General features: G+C 48.8%; 1 long non-coding RNA gene across 1 annotated transcript; it reads right to left on the minus strand.

Moving 5' to 3' along the window:
- Nucleotides 1–2,339: 2,339 nt before the first annotated feature.
- LOC142931271 (uncharacterized) lies at nucleotides 2,340–13,810 on the minus strand. The gene is made up of 2 exons (XR_012947288.1): nucleotides 13,499–13,810; nucleotides 2,340–5,023 (listed from the first exon to the last, which is right to left on the minus strand). It is a non-coding gene; the product is annotated as an uncharacterized LOC142931271 (long non-coding RNA).
- Between the last annotated feature and the right edge of the window lie 2,754 nt (nucleotides 13,811–16,564).

Below are 16,564 nucleotides of genomic sequence, written 5' to 3' on the forward strand. Positions count from 1 at the left end.
AGACACACACAGACACACACATACAGACACACAGACAGCCTTCTAGCCTCTACACACTTCACGCATTGCACCTCCGATTAGCACGGTCACCTCCGATCAGCACGGTCACCTCCGATCAGCACGGTCACCTCCGATCAGCACGGTCGGCGACGTTTCGCGGTGCGAAAGAGGTTCAACATAGAGGACGCATCCATTAATCAGCACCTTCTGCCATAACTAAGGTTGCGGTTGCCTGTCCGATACAATTCCCCGTCTGTTCATTGTTGGCTGTGACAAAGACAAAGATCCCACGTATTGCCTTGACATACTGCGGGGGCAAGTACTGTTAGAGAGCGCCTATGAAGGCCGGCACGACACACGAAGGGGTGGGTGGCCAGCACCACACCCGGTCGCGTTTGTTTCCCCAGTGGCGATGTTTACACACCGCACCAGGTACTCATTTTAGGCTGAATCGACCTAGGGGAGGCCCAGGACCGATTCTGATAATTGTTACTGGTATTGGCCGTGAGCGGGAATCTAACTCGGGTCGCCAGGTTCATAGCGCATCGTGATAACCACTACACTACCACTCCCCACGCACACACACAAAGACTCAAACATGCACACACACAGACTCACACGCACACAGACTCACACACGCACACACACACAGACTCTCACACACACACAGACTCACACACGCATACACACACAGACTCTCACACACACAGACTCACACACACACAGACTCACACACACACAGACTCACACACGCACACACACAAACTCACACACAGACTCACACGCATACGCACGCACATGGGCCATTACAAATATTACTGCTCACGCATTCATCTTTCCATCTGCCCTCCTATGCGCCTATCTGCATGTTAACCATCCGTAATTGGCACCATCTGATGCAGGGCAGACTCTGATGAGCCAAAGGCTACATCGGGGGGGTCCCCAAAGCCATAATGCGCGTGGACATAGGGGGGAGAAAAGGTGGCAATGGACCACTGCTCTTGGCTACGGTTATAGCCATGTTTTTTTTACAATTAATGTTTGATTTAGGGATCTGGGTGATTTATTTGAGTGACAAATCGCTCCGCACTCATTCGAGGCGTTGTGTGTGTTTCTATTTTTTTTATTTTGCGTAAGGAATTAATTTGTAATGTTCCGCTGTCATTTTGAGACGTGTATATAGACAAAGTTGCAATTGTGTTGTCATTCTTGGGTGGAGCAGTCAATTCTTGCCTCACTGCTGCACCGGATAGAGTTCAGAGTGAAGCAGCTGTCTGATGATGTATGTTGTATGTATGTTGTTTGTATGTTGTATGTATGTTCATGGATGTATGTTTAACTTCTTTCACACCGTACGTAGCCAACCGGGCTAATCGGAGGTGCGGGGGATGATCCACTATTCACTGATTCACTCCACTAACTCGCTGACCTGGTGATCAGTCACCTCCTTGTCACTCATCTGTCGCTGCTGCTACAACTACTACCTTGGATCCTCTTACCATGAACTTCACTCACTGATCCTGCCGCCCGTGTTGGGGGCCTTGTGTCGACCAGCACACTTACTCACCCACTGACTCACTCACTCATCCCTCCACTCACTCACTCACCCACTCACTCACTCACCCACTCACTCACCCACTCACTCACTCACCCATCCACTCACTCACCCACCCACTCACTCACTCACCCACTCACTCACTCACCCACTCACTCACTCACTCACCCACCCACTCACCCACTCACTCACTCACCCACCCACTCACTCGCTCACCCACTCACTCACTCACCCACTGACTCACCCAATCACTCACCTAGTCACTCACCCATCCACTCACTCACCCACCCACTCACTCACCCACTGACTCACTCACCCACTCACTCACCCACTCACTCACTCACCCACCCATCCACTCACTCACTCACCCACTCACTCACCCACCCACTCACTCAAACACCACACTGCAGATGACGGTACACCCACTCACTCACTCACCCACTCACTCACTCACCCACCCACCCACTCATCCATCCACTCACTCACTGACTCACTCACCCACCCACCCACTCACCCACCCAACCACCCACTCACCCAGTCACTCACCCACCCACTCACCACACTGCAGGTCACCACACTGCAGGTCACCTCACTTCTCTCTCTCTTTGCTTCTTCCTTCGCACTGCTCCACTCCTACCAATCATCGTTTGCCAAGTTGTTATAATAACCTCAACGATAGACACAACTCTTCTCTATCACACCGTGAATGGTTCAGTTTGTTGCTGGCCCTTTGGGCCTGTGCTCTGCAATCACGATAGAAACAAATAACAACAGAGCGATCAAACACGATCGTGCCGTACATGGCATTTAAGATACCAAACATAGGACAGAGTGCCAAGAGGCCGTCGTGGCACGATACCTCGCCATCGCTTCCTTCCTTCTGCCACATTATCAAAGCAGCACCTACCCCCCTGTGTCACGGAATGGTCCGCACAAGGTGGTATCACAGAACTACTGCCAAGTCCGCTTCAGGTGATCCTCTTATCCACTCCATCCAGCGCTGGACTTCCCACCCGCACTACTGTGGTGGTGTTCGTCGCAGGGCAGAAGAAATTATATCTACATGTAGATGTCTTCACTGTCAGTGGTTGTTATGGGGATTTACTGGATCCTGCCATGAGATTGTGGAATTCCCTGAGATTAACATCTGGACTGCAATGTTTTTCAGGGAGTACGGCTGCAGTAGATATTTGGAGTTTTCCCCGGCACTCTGTCAAGTTCCCTATTAATCCTGTATATTGAGTTAGAACTTCACCTCTTAATCCTGTATATTAAGTTAGAACTTCACCTCTTAATCCTGTATATTAAGTTAGAACTTCACCTCTTAATCCTGTATATTGAGTTAGAACTTCACCTCTTAATCCTGTATATTAAGTTAGAACTTCACCTCTTAATCCTGTATATTAAGTTAGAACTTCACCTCTTAATCCTGTATATTAAGTTAGAACTTCACCTCTTAATCCTGTATATTAAGTTAGAACTTCACCTCTTAATCCTGTATATTGAGTTAGAACTTCACCTCTTAATCCTGTATATTAAGTTAGAACTTCACCTCTTAATCCTGTATATTAACTTAACCATATTAAGTGCCGTGCAAAATTGCGAAACTGAAGTCAATTGTGATCGAGGTTGAGACCATCAATTTCGATAGATTCGAGCACCAGGCACAATCGTAGGTGACTGAGGCCTGGATTCGAACCCAGGCGCTCGGTGGTTTGCAGACTCATCGCGTCTGACCTCTGAGCCTGTGAGTTGTTAACGTATATATTTTATTTGGGGGAAAATGTCAAGGGCGGGAGAGCTTTTCAGAATGTTTTTTTTTCAATCAACAGATGCACATCGGTTGGGTCCATCTGCACATGAATGGGCGCGGCTGATTAGCATGAGAATCCAAGGGGGAAGGGGGGGACACGCATTGATTTGGTCTCGAAGGCCCAGATTGTGACAGTGAGTCGTTAGCACGTGACAAATAAAAAAAAGTACTGAACGGCGCTAATGTGAGTGCTCACGCCCATTCCGCCCTAATTAATCACTCGGGTAATTAGTGAGACTCCATTCGCTAAGTACATCCTCTCGCTGCGTCCACGGATTCTACGGGGACGCGTGTAAAACGGTGCCGTTGGTTGCCTTTTGGAAACGGGAAGCTGCGTCTGCGAGTGGGCCACGTCCTCCCGATTGTCGAAATGCATCCGAAGAAGAAAAACGAAATTTAATCGGAAAATCATGAAAACATAAAATAAAAAAAATCCCCGCGCATTTTGCTTCGAGGTTGTAGTGGAAACGTGACGTCACAGCGCCGGCACTTCTGCCGTCACAAAGAGGTGGGAAGTCATGTGCCGTTGGGCGACGTCAAATTTGTTGTCGGCAAAGTTCACAAAAAAAATGTCGCACGTGACGGAAACGATCAGAAAGTGAAAGATTTTTCTTTTCATCGGAAATTGTTCCTTAAATATTAAAGAATAAAATCTGGGAAAAATATACTTTTAAATTGCCAACGTATACTCACATTATTTCTACTCATGTTGGCTATGAGGCGTGCATCAGGATAATAGCCGAGGGCAAAGACAACCAAACAATAAGCCGGGTTAATTTTTTAAACGTAAACTTGCGTATGTTGCCACAAGTTTTGTTGGGGAGGGGGGGGGTTACAAAGGTAACTTAACACTTTCGCAATGTATGTACGCATGTTGAACTTCGTTCGCACCGTACGTAGCCAACCGCGCTCATCGCAGGTTTGGGGAAATTGCAGTGGGCATTTCCCGCTATGGCAGACGGATCAGAAGCGAGGGAGAACCGATAGAGGGAAATATTTAACAACTGCTGCAAAGTGCGCGAACGAATCACGCAAGAGAGATAGAGAGAGACGAAGTTTAGACGCCGCGAGAGAGACGAGAGAGGAGCGCGTGAGTGTCGGAGACGTCGCAATGACTGCGTCGGGATGGCGAGGGGAGCTGGGCAGGACGCCAGCTCGCTAGGAGGGACGCTGGCCGGGGAGTCGAGACGGACCATGCAGTGACAGTCAGCGGAGGGTGGCAGAGCAACCACAACGGATGTGGAGCAGGTGCTGGGTGGGCTGTATTGGAAGACCACGAGCGCCTGGCAATGTCTTGCGGATGCCTTCATCCATCAGTGGATCGACCGTGGCCGATGACGATGATGAAAACGATGACGTCGATGCGAGCATTGTGAAGACCTGTGGTTCTTAACCTTCACTGCAGCCTGGCGCCCCTTTGGTTCTCAGAAAGGGCCACTCGCACCCCCAGGTTAAGAACCACCACAGGTACAGACAAGGAGGCGGCACCGTTGGCGAATCGCGCTTCGAGCTGGGACCGCCCGAGTTCGATCCCCAGCCACAGCTTCCATCAGTGTCGAGTGACGTCTCAGCTGATCCCCTAGGTCGACGCAGCCTGCCATAAGCACCCAGTGCAGTCGGTGCCCGATGAAGCGAGTGCGGGTCCTGTAGCACGTCTTGTTATAAAGGGGCCATAAATAAAAACATAAACACGTAAATAATCAAACACACATTTTTTACTTGCATAGTAAAGTATTTGTATTTTTTCATTTACTATAGAGCCAGATAATACGACAAATCGCTAACCTTAAACACCCGGTCGTTTGTTAAAGTGGAAGGCGGTATAGTACTATAGTAATAGAGCAAGCGCAGAATCACTGAACCGGAATTGATAGCTTGAACGCGTTCAGCGCGGGGCCCTTGAAAGTGCGGGGCCCGTACGATATGAAGCTTCTTGTGCTCCCACGGTAATCCGGCACTTAGTGCGGTGTGTCAGCATCCGTTACTTTGGAGAAATTAAAAAAGCCACCAGGGCGTACGAGCGTGGTGGCGGCCACAGCAGCCACTCGCGCGCCGTGCCGGCCTCCCTGCGTGCGCTCGCTCACCCCGCTCTACACCCAACAGTCCGTGCGGCTGGGAGAACAGCTGATCACCCGTGGTAGCGGTCAGACAGAGGCAATCGCCTGTAGTGTTGTTGCTGTTGTTGTTGTAGTTAGCTGCTGTCGGCGCGTAAGCCAGGCGAGGCGATGGGCAGCGTTGATCCGAGTTTAGCACGAGGCAGATGGATAGGCATTCTGTCCAGAAACGTCTTTTGGCCCAAAACCCCGAGCCAAACGCGATGCCACGGAACCCGTGCCGGGCGATATATATCGAGGTCCTGTGCTTGTTTTTGCGCGAGAGTAATTGGACATAAATGTGGACTAATCACCGCTTTTATTACTCCATGGTGGGCGATCGTCAATTGGTAACGTGAATAGCGGTCGCTTTAGTGTAGGCGGTTTCTGGAGTCTGGGAGTTGTAATTGGTGTGCTCTTGCGATCCGCTCACACCATCGTCAGCAGCATCATCATCGTCAGCAACAGATGCAGCTGAAGCTGAATCATCAGCAGCAGAAGCGGAATCGGAATCATTGTCATCATCATCACCAGCAGCAGATTGAGCAGCAGATGCAGCTGAAGCAGAATCATCATTAGCAGAAGCGGAATCAGAATTATTGTCATCACCATCAACAGCAGCTGCTGCTGCTACAGTAGCAAAGTCATTATCATAATCGTCAACATCAATCGAATTTATCACCAATTTGACTGCAAAATATCCATAAAAATTACGGCACATGTTGATTTAAAAAAAAACATCTTGTCCGTAGGCCTGGCGAGGAGAGGGCTCGCTCTGGGGTCAGACGGACACGTCAAGTCGAGATCAAGGTGCGGCCCCAGCCATTGCCTTCGGACGATGGCGTGAACAGATCGCAATTGCCTTTTCGCGCCACTGCTCATAGATGATGACAACAATAATCATCATAAACGATGCGAGTGATAACGCGCACAATATTTCACGGAGATATTTGATCGCGCAACTCTGAGCTTTGGAGCCAGATATCTCAGCGTGGCTCGCGAGAGAGAGAGTTGGGGGGGGGGGGGGCTTTGAGCGTCCGGCGATGGTAATGATGGTGATGATGGTGATGATGCACGAGCAGCGATGTGATGATCGTGATGATGCCCGAGTGGCGATGATGATGATGATGGTGATAATGAGGTTGGTGACGACGATGATGCACGAGTGGCGATGGTGATCATGATTATGGTGATAATGATGGTGATGATGGTTATGATGGTGATAATTATGGTGATTATGATGGTGATGATGGTGATTGCAGGACGATCCGCACTGCATCTGTGCAGGCAAACGCCACGTGACACGACGCGTCTTCGTGAACAGTCACGCCGTAAATTCACGCCTTTGCGTCGTGACAGAATAAGAAGAAGCAACCAGCTGTTGTTTATGTGGTACCATCTCCACCTATCACGCACCGTGTATATGTATGTACGTTGAACTTCTTTCGCGCCGTATGTAGCCGACCGCGCTAATCGCACTGCCCGGCGAGATTTGCCGAGCGGGCACTTTGTCCGTGACGGCGACGCCGGTGGCCGATCGCAAAAAAACAACATTGAAAAAACAACAACAAACAACAGCAGCAGGATTCGTTGATGCTTCCCAGGATGCGGCACCACCGCCGCTGGTGGCATCATCGCGAGCGGCTCCCCGTGACCGCCCCAGCCGTGACCCCCCGCCCTCCTCGGCAATGCCCTCGTGAACTCCACCAACAGCAACGAGAGAGCCAGAGGTCAAGCGCGGTGCTAGAGACTCGAGTTGATGCCAAAAGGTTGAGTAAAAAAGAAAATCAACACTTCAACAATTACAGCCGATAAATTACATGAGGACCTTTTAATGTTCCTTTTGTTTTTCTTTGGGGGGTGGGGGGGGGGTCTTCCTCCCTTGGTTCTTTATTTAACCCGAGGGGGGGGGGGGCTGGTGGTGGCTCTGTGTGTGGCCCCGGGCGAGCGTGAATGGCTGTCGTGTCGTGATTACCGCGCCGATTGTTGCGGCCCTTGGGGTCCCTCCCTTGCATCAGGAGGGTCGATTGTGCGGGCGAGAGATTGATGCCGGAACGATTCGATGGCTAACAAGTAAACTAACAAAAAAGCGGACAGGAGCAAGGGAGGCGGACAGAGGAGGATGGCTCGAAGGTGCTAAAGGATGCAGGATTTATGCGCGCGTCTGCCCGCGCGCTTCTGCATCTGCCAGGGAGTGCAATCTGTCAAGCCCCATCACACCTGGCCCTGTCCAGCGACCTGCAGTGCCGGTGGCCTCAAAGTGCACCTGGCCTGGCACAGGCACCGCGGTAGCCCGCCGGTGTGTGATGTGTGTGTGTGTGAAAGTCTACGTGTTAAACTGTGTTGTGTGTGTGTGTTAAACTGTGTTGTGTGTGTGTTAAACTGTGTTGTGTGTGTGTGTGTTAAACTGTGTTGTGTGTGTGTGTGTGTGTGAAAGTCTACGTGTTAAACTGTGTGTGTGTGAAAGTCTACGTGTTAAACTGTGTGTGTATTTAAGTCTATATGTTAAACTACGTGGTGTGTGTGTGAAAGTCTACGTGTTAAACTGTGTTGTGTGTGTGTGAAAGTCTACGTTTTAAACTGTGTGTGTGTGTGAAAGTCTACGTGTTAAACTGTGTTGTGTGTATGTGTGAAAGTCTACGTGTTAAGCTGTGTGTTTGTGTGTGTGAAAGTCTACGTGTTGAACTGTGTGTTTGAAAGTCTACGTGTTAAACTGTGTGTGTGTGAAAGTCTACGTGTTAAACTGTGTTGTGTGTGTGTGAAAGTCTACGTGTTAAACTATGTGTTGTGTGTGTGTGTGAAAGTCTACGTGTTAAACTACGTGTTGTGTGTGTGTGTAAGTCTACGTGTTAAACTGTGTTGTGTGTGTGTGTGAAAGTCTACGTGTTAAACTAAGTGTTGTGTGTGTGTGTGAAAGTCTACGTGTTAAACTGTGTTGTGTGTGTGTGAAAGTCTACGTGTTAAACTGTGTTGTGTGTGTGTAAGTCTACGTGTTAAATTGTGTTGTGTGTGTGTGTGTGTGTAAGTCTACGTGTTAAACTGTGTTGTGTGTTTGTGTAAGTCTACGTGTTAAATTGTGTTGTGTGTGTGTGAAAGTCTACGTGTTAAACTGTGTGTGTGTGTGAAAGTCTACGTGTTAAACTGTGTTGTGTGTGTGTGTGTGAAAGTCTACGTGTTAAAATGTGTGTGTGTTAAACTGTGTTGTGTGTGTGAAAGTCTACATGTTAAACTATGTTGTGTGTGTGTGAAAGTCTACGTGTTAAACTGTGTTGTTTGTGTGTGAAAGTCTACATGTTAAACTGTGTGTGTGTGTGTGAAAGTCTACGTGTTAAACTGTGTTGTGTGTGTGTGTGAAAGTCTATGTGTTAAACTGTGTTGCGTGTGTGTGTGTGTAAGTCTACGTGTTAAACTGTGTTGTGTGTGTGAAAGTCTACATGTTAAACTGTGTTGTGTGTGTGAAAGTCTACGTGTTAAATTTTGTGGTGTGTGTGTGTGAAAGTCTGGTGTTAAACTGTGTTGTGTGTGTGAAAGTCTACATGTTAAACTGCGTGGTGTGAGTGTGTGAAAGTCTACGTGTTAAACTGTGTTGTGTGTGTGAAAGTCTACATGTTAAGTTGTGTGGTGTGTGTGTGAAAGTCTACGTGTTAAACTGTTGTGTGTGTGAAAGTCTACGTGTTAAATTGTGTGGTGTGTGTGTGAAAGTCTGGTGTTAAACTGTGTTGTGTGTGTGAAAGTCTACATGTTAAACTGCGTGGTGTGAGTGTGTGAAAGTCTACGTGTTAAACTGTGTTGTGTGTGTGAAAGTCTACATGTTAAATTGTGTGGTGTGTGTGTGAAAGTCTACGTGTTAAACTGTGTTGTGTGTGTGAAAGTCTACATGTTAAATTGTGTGGTGTGTGTGTGTGTAAGTCTACGTGTAAAACTGCGTGGTGTGAGTGTGTGAAAGTCTATGTGTTAAACGGTGTTGTGTATGTGAAAGTCTATGTGTTAATTTGTGTGGTGTGTGTGTGTGAAAGTCTGCGTGTTAAATTGTGTGGTGTGTGTGAAAGTCTACGTGTTAAACTGTGTGTGTGAATGTCTACGTGTTAAACTTTGTTGTGTGTGTGTGAAAGTCTACGTGTTAAACTGTGTGTGTATAAGTCTACGTGTTTAACTGTGTGTGTGTGTGTAAGTCTACGTGTTAAACTGCGTGGTGTGAGTGTGTGAAAGTCTACGTGTTAAATTGTGTGGAGTGTGTGTGAAAGTCTACGTCTTAAACTGTGTTGTGTGTGTGTGAAAGTCTACGTGTTAAACTGTGTGTGTAAGTCTATGTGTTAAACTGCGTGGTGTGTGTATTATTTGTGAAAGTCTACGTATTAAACTGTGTTGTGTGTGTGAAAGTCTACATGTTAAACTGTGTGGTGTGTGTGTGAAAGTCTACGTGTTAAAATGTGTGGAGTGTGTGTGAAAGTCTACGTGTTAAATTGCGTGGTGTGTGTGTGAAAGTCTACGTGTTAAACTGCGTGGTGTGAGTGTGTGAAAGTCTACGTGTTAAACTGCGTGGTGTGTGTGAAAGTCTACGTGTTAAACTGCGTGGTGTGGGTGTGTGTGTGTGAAAGTCTACGTGCTAAACTACGTGGTGTGTGTGTGTGTGTGAAAGTCTACGTGTTAAATTACGTGGTGTGTGTGTGTGAAAGTCTACGTGTTAAACTACGTGGTGTGTGTGTGAAAGTCTACGTGTTAAACTATGTGGTGTGTGTGTTATTTGTGAAAGTCTACGTGTTAAACTGTGTTGTGTGTGTGAAAGTCTATGTGTTAAACTGTGTTGTGTGTGTGTGAAAGTCTACGTGTTAAACTGTGTTGTGTGTGTGAAAGTCTACGTGTTAAACTGCGTGGTGTGTGTGTGTGTGAAAGTCTACGTGCTAAACTACGTGGTGTGTGTGTGAAAGTCTACGTGTTAAACTACGTGGTGTGTGTGTGTGAAAGTCTACGTGTTAAACTGCGTGGTGTGTGTGAAAGTCTACGTGTTAAACTGTGTGGTGTGTGTGTTATTTGTGAAAGTCTACGTGTTAAACTGTGTTGTGTGTGTGTGAAAGTCTACGTGTTAAAATGTGTGGAGTGTGTGTGTGAAAGTCTACGTGTTAAACTGTGTTGTGTGTGAAAGTCTACGTGTTAAACTACGTGGTGTGTGTGTGTGAAAGTCTACGTGTTAAACTGTGTTGTGCGTGTGAAAGTCTACGTGTTAAACTACGTGGTGTGTGTGTGTGAAAGTCTACGTGTTAAACTACGTGGTGTGTGTGTGAAAGCCTACGTGTTAAACTGTGTGGTGTGTGTGAAAGTCTACGTGTTAAACGATGTGGTGTGTGTGTTATTTGTGAAAGTCTACGTGTTAAACTGTGTTGTGTGTGTGAAAGTCTACGTGTTAAAATGTGTGGAGTGTGTGGGTGAAAGTCTATGTGTTAAACTGTGTTGTGTGTGTGTGTGTGAAAGTCTACGTGTTAAACTGCGTGGTGTGTGTGAAAGTCTACATGTTAAACTGCGTGGTGTGTGTGAAAGTCTACGTGTTAAACTACATGGTGTGTGAAAGTCTACGTGATAAACTGCGTGGTGTGTGTGAAAGTCTACGTGTTAAACTGCGTGGTGTGTGTGTGTGAAAGTCTACGTGTTAAAATGTGTGGAGTGTGTGTGTGTGTGAAAGTCTATGTGTTAAACTACATGGTGTGTGAAAGTCTACGTGTTAAACTGCGTGGTGTGTGTGAAAGTCTACGTGTTAAACTGTTTGGTGTGTATCTTTGGCTTCATAGGTGCTCGCAAACAGCAATTGCCTCAAAAGTCTGTGAAGGCTATGCGGGAGATCTGTGTCTTATTTTGAGTGTCTGTGCTCGCGTCGTTTTACGTGGGGAGCGGTAGTGTAGCGGTTAGCGCGCTGCGCTACGAACCTGGGTCCCGATTCCCGCTCATGGCCAACACCACTGACGATTATCTGAACCGGGCCTGGGCCTCCCCTAGGTCGATTGAGGCTCAATTGGGTACCTGGTGCGGTGTATCGCCACTGGTTAGACAAAGCCGGCCGGGCGTGCAGCTGGCCAACCACACCCCCTCGTGCGCTGTACTGACCTTCATAGGTGCTCACTGGACAGCACTTGCCCCAACAGTCTAGTGAAGGCTATACAGGAGGATCTTGCGTGTTGTCTTTTTGCTTGCGAGCTTTAACTCAAACACACGTGAGTGAACATTGACACACGTGGTCTCAATGGAGCTTGGTGATCGTCGGATGTCACAGGAGAATGGCATTGGACATCTGACCCCGACGGCCTCCGATGTGTATATTTGTGTGTGTCTGTCTGTCTGGACGCATAAAGTCAACCAACTTCATTTTCCAGATGAATAATAACCCATCGCGAGAATGGAAACGCCCTTCCCACCCTGCCGTGTCTAATCAGCTCAAGGTGTTTCAGCAAGTGCTGGAAATTCTAGGTGACAGGGACCGAGTCTCTGGATACGATGATAGCTGTTGACAATGATGATGATGATTGAGATGAGTCAAGCCCTGACCGACCAGGATTTGAACTCTTCCTTCCTGGTTATGAGTTGAATGCTCTGACCACAGTACTTCTTGACTACATTAATTAATTTCGATATATGCTGGGATGAGTCTATCACCCACAATGTGCCCGATCCCATCAGATCTCACGCTAACCACTGCGCCACCGCCACCCCCAACCCCCCCCCCCCCCCCCCCAATGTGTTAACACACTCGCTCACATCCTCCGATTAGCATCATTAGACTGCAGAATTCAAGGGCTGTTAGCGAGCACCGACTGTGGATAGCACAGCACAAGAGGGCGTGATGTGGTCAACGCCACGCGCGGCCGCCTTCATATTTACAGTGCTGATGTGTACACTACCCCTATCACTACCCCTATCACTACCACTACCTCTATAGCTACCCCTATCACTACCACTATAACTACCACTCTCACTACCACTGCCCCTATCACTACCACTATCACTACCCCTTATCACTACCACTATCTCTACCCCTATCACTACCACTACCTATACCACTATCACTACCACTATCACTACCCCTTATCACTACTCCTACCCCTATCACTACTCCTACCCCTATCACTACTCCTACCCCTATCGCTACCACGATCACTACCCCTATCACTACCACTATCTCTACCCCTATCACTACCACTATCGCTACCACTATCACTACCACTAGCACTGCCTCTATAGCTACCCCTATCACTACCACTACCTCTACCACTATCACTACCCCTATCACTATTCCTACCCCTATCACTACCACCATCTCTACCACTATCGCTACCCCTATCGCTACCCCTATCGCTACCCCTATCACTACCACTATCGCTACCCCTATCGCTACCCCTATCACTACCACTATCTCTACCACTATCGCTACCCCTATCGCTACCCCTATCGCTACCACTATCGCTACCACTATCGCTACCACTGTCTCTACCCCTGTCGCTACCCCTGTCGCTACCCCTGTCACTGCCACTGTCACTACCCCTATCACGACCCCTATCACGACACCTGATCCCAATCAGGTGCAGAGATCAGAAGCGGATGAGGGTGGGGGGTATTGTAATTATATAAAAGATTGGTAATCAGTTAATTCGTATGCATTCACTCTACAATGGATTGTAGTTGTAAGGTGTATTACTGAATAACACGATTGGGTTCAGTGATGACGTCGTCTTCCTGCTGATGCTCTCTTAAATATCACAAACTCGTGGATTGCTTCACGATGATGCTGGTTGTGATTACCAGCGAAACGTCGTACTACTCAAATTGTAAATGTTGTGGATTTACTCTCCAGCACACCGGTGGGCTCAAGTAGTAAACTAATTGGCGAGTTTTACTTACGTGACAAATCCCTTACTAATTGGCTGTGTCGGGTGGTAGAGGGTTACGACACATTTCTACTTACGCGATCCATATTATGAACACATTAATTTTGAAGATCAAACACAATCAACGAAACTTAAACGTCAACGTGTGCTAAGACGAGGTTCGCACCAAAACCGCGCGTGTCGCCCAGAAGCGGCGAGACGAAGGTGAAGAGGTCACGTGGCTCGCTCGGGTCCAGCCGCGCGGACCTCCCTCTGGGCACGACGGCCCACGTGGACCGGGGCGATGTCCGGGCTGGAAGTGGGAACAGCGATCCCATGGTGACTCTCAGCCATGAGCGCGGCTTTGCCGATGGGGGGGGTGGGAAGGTGGGGGCGGGGGGGGGAGTCAACGCCCCGGCTTTATTAATTAATTCTCAGTAGTTTACAATTAAGAATACAAAATAAATGGCTTGATTTTACACGCACCCGCGATTCCCAATGTGGGGGACAAAGCGAACCCCCCCCCTTGCCCCTCCCCCCAAAATACAGAAGTGAAACTCCGCCCACGCATTGATTGGATTGACACCCTCCCCCTCCACAGAAAATTTACATAAACAGTGTACACAGTGTAGGGGTGTCCAGCAGGCGGGAGTGGGTGGGGGGGCTGAGTCCCCCCCCAGCCCCCCACCCAATGCGAGGATGCTTCAGTCACCCCGTGATTGAACTTGTAAATGATCGTGAATACAGCTGTCGGGTGGGATATACCGTCACGAGGCAAAGAGGCAATCCAGCATTAAGGTTAATACTGCACGCGCAATGCGCATAGCTGCAATGCACAATGCCTATGCAATATGCAAAAAGCACGCGCATTCAATCAGCTGCTTGTGTTAGCGGCTGTAAATCAAATGAGCACTTTTAATCTGCAGAGCACTCGCGCAAAGAGTCAGGGGTTCAACACGCACATGCATACAAGACAAGGACAAAGATCCCCGGTATAGCCTGTAACAGACTGTTGGGGCAAATGCTGTTAGCGAGCACCTATGAAGGCCGAAACGGCACACGAGGGGTTGGGTGGCCAGCACCACGCCCAGCCGCCTTAGTCTCCCCGCTGGCGATGTTTAGACACCGCACCAGGTACTCATTTGAGGCTGAGTCGACCTAGGGGAGGCCCAGGACCGGTTCAGATAATCGTCACCGGTGTTGCCCGTGAGCGGGAATTGAACCCGGGTCGCCAGGTTCGTAGCGCAGCGGAGCGCTCACCGCTACACTACCGCGTTACGAACACAGACACACACACAGACACACACAGACACACACAGAAACACGTGTATATACAAAGAGCCTCTGTAGGCGTCATAGCAACGGTTCGGGCGTCTGCTGTTAGCGAGCGCCTATTAAGGGCTAGTGACGACGCGCGAAGCGGATGATGTGCTTCGCAACAAGCCCGGCCGCCTTTGTCTCCCCATTGCTGACGTCTTCGACGCTGCACTCAGCGCCCGTTTTGAGACTGAGGCCCAGAACCGGTTCAGATCTTTGTTCCACGTGTGATGGTCGTTCGCTGGGAATCGAACCCAGGTCGCAGGGTTCGTAGCGTAATGCGCTAACCACTGCATCACCGCTCCCACTACACCCTGACGCGTTTGTAACTGGATGTGTGTGCGCATATGAGAAGCAGTAGTGTAGAGTTCGATTTCCGCTCACGAACAACATCAGTGACGATTATCTGAACCGATCATGGACGTCCCCTAGACGGACTCAGCCTCAAATGAGTACCTGGTGCGGTTTACAAATATCTGCACTGGGGAGACAAAGGCGGTCGGGCGTGGTGCTGGCCACCCACTCCTTCGTGTGCCGTGCCGGCCTTCATAGACGCTCGCTAAACAGCACTTGCCCCCACTGTCTATGAAAGGCAATTATAGGCTGTACGGGGGATCTTTGTCTGTAGTGAGCGCGTGCCTTCGTAGATGGATACAAATGTTATCCATTTCACGTTTACAGTTTAAATTCTCAAGGCACGAACACCTGAGGAGCCTGCCTCCTCCGTCTTCCTCGCCTTCTGCTGACCATTTCATGACACCTTGCAATCTCAACGTAGCCCTTATTATTACATCCTTGGTGAAGCCCTTTTGTGCTTGTTACTATTTTCTACAAATAAAGTATAGTCAGCATTGTTTCGGGTATCGGTGTTGTGAGCGCTTGCAATTGCCTTGCACATATGACGATTACAGCCGGTGGGGAAATTAATCAATCAATCAATTCTTTATTTCGTGTCCTGTAGATGTTGTTTATTACAGGGCACAATTGAATTCGTGAGAAACGTTGGGCCCTTGATGGATTGAAGTCACTAACAGCAAACTCGACATGGGAACAACATCCACGTTTTTTTTTCCTGAAGACCAGTTTTTGAATCGGCATCGGAGCATTGCAAGGCGGCGCATCCGTGTGTGCGTTGAACTTCTTTCGTGCCGTACGCAGCCAACCGCGCTAATCGGAGATGTGCGGGAGGAGGACAACAAACTAACACACAAAAAGCTGTTTTAAAGAAACTGAGTTTGTCAATCGAGACGATTTTAAAGTGCATAGCTCCAGGGAGTTCCGGACAGAAGCTCACGTGAAAGTACGCGATGCGGTGAGCGTCTTTGTTTGACGGCTGCTGCGAGGATAACCCGAGTTGGCGTGATGATTTTATTCTCCTTGACGAGATCAGCAGAGGTTTCGTGGTTCATTTGCGGCAAGCGCTTTGTGTGTAACGAAGTTGCGACCTTTGCCGTATTCGCTCGGCCAATGCAGCTCAGCGAGCAGTGGACGCACGCGGTCCGATCTGGCAATTCCCCGTCACGACACGTGGCCAAATCATTGTGTGCACCCTGCAACTTGGTCATGTTTGTGTTTGGCAGACGTCCCGTAGAGTGGCGAGTTGCAACCGTGACCCGCAAAGGCATGGGGGGAGGAAGGCTCCCTTGCCCCCCCATCACCCAGCGGTGGATGTACACAAAGGACACCTATTGTAGAGATGGCGTGCTCGGGTGTTGGGGACGTTGAGGAGGCGAGGGAGAACCACGTGACCGTTGATAGCCGCGTGCGCGACAGCAGCAACTGGCACCGCGGCAAGGCAGCGAGAGCATCACTCAGACCGCAGTATTGAGACGTCTCATGTGACAGGGTCTCACCTGACTACCGGTGTATGTAGACGTCTCATGTGACAGGGACTCACCAGACTACCGGTGTATGTAGACGTCTCATGTGACAGGGT

The sequence above is a fragment of the Petromyzon marinus genome, chromosome 51, assembly GCF_048934315.1.
Source record: "Petromyzon marinus isolate PM22_M1 ecotype Great Lakes invasive population chromosome 51, UKy_Petmar_22M1.pri1.0, whole genome shotgun sequence".
Lineage (NCBI taxonomy): Eukaryota > Metazoa > Chordata > Hyperoartia > Petromyzontiformes > Petromyzontidae > Petromyzon > Petromyzon marinus.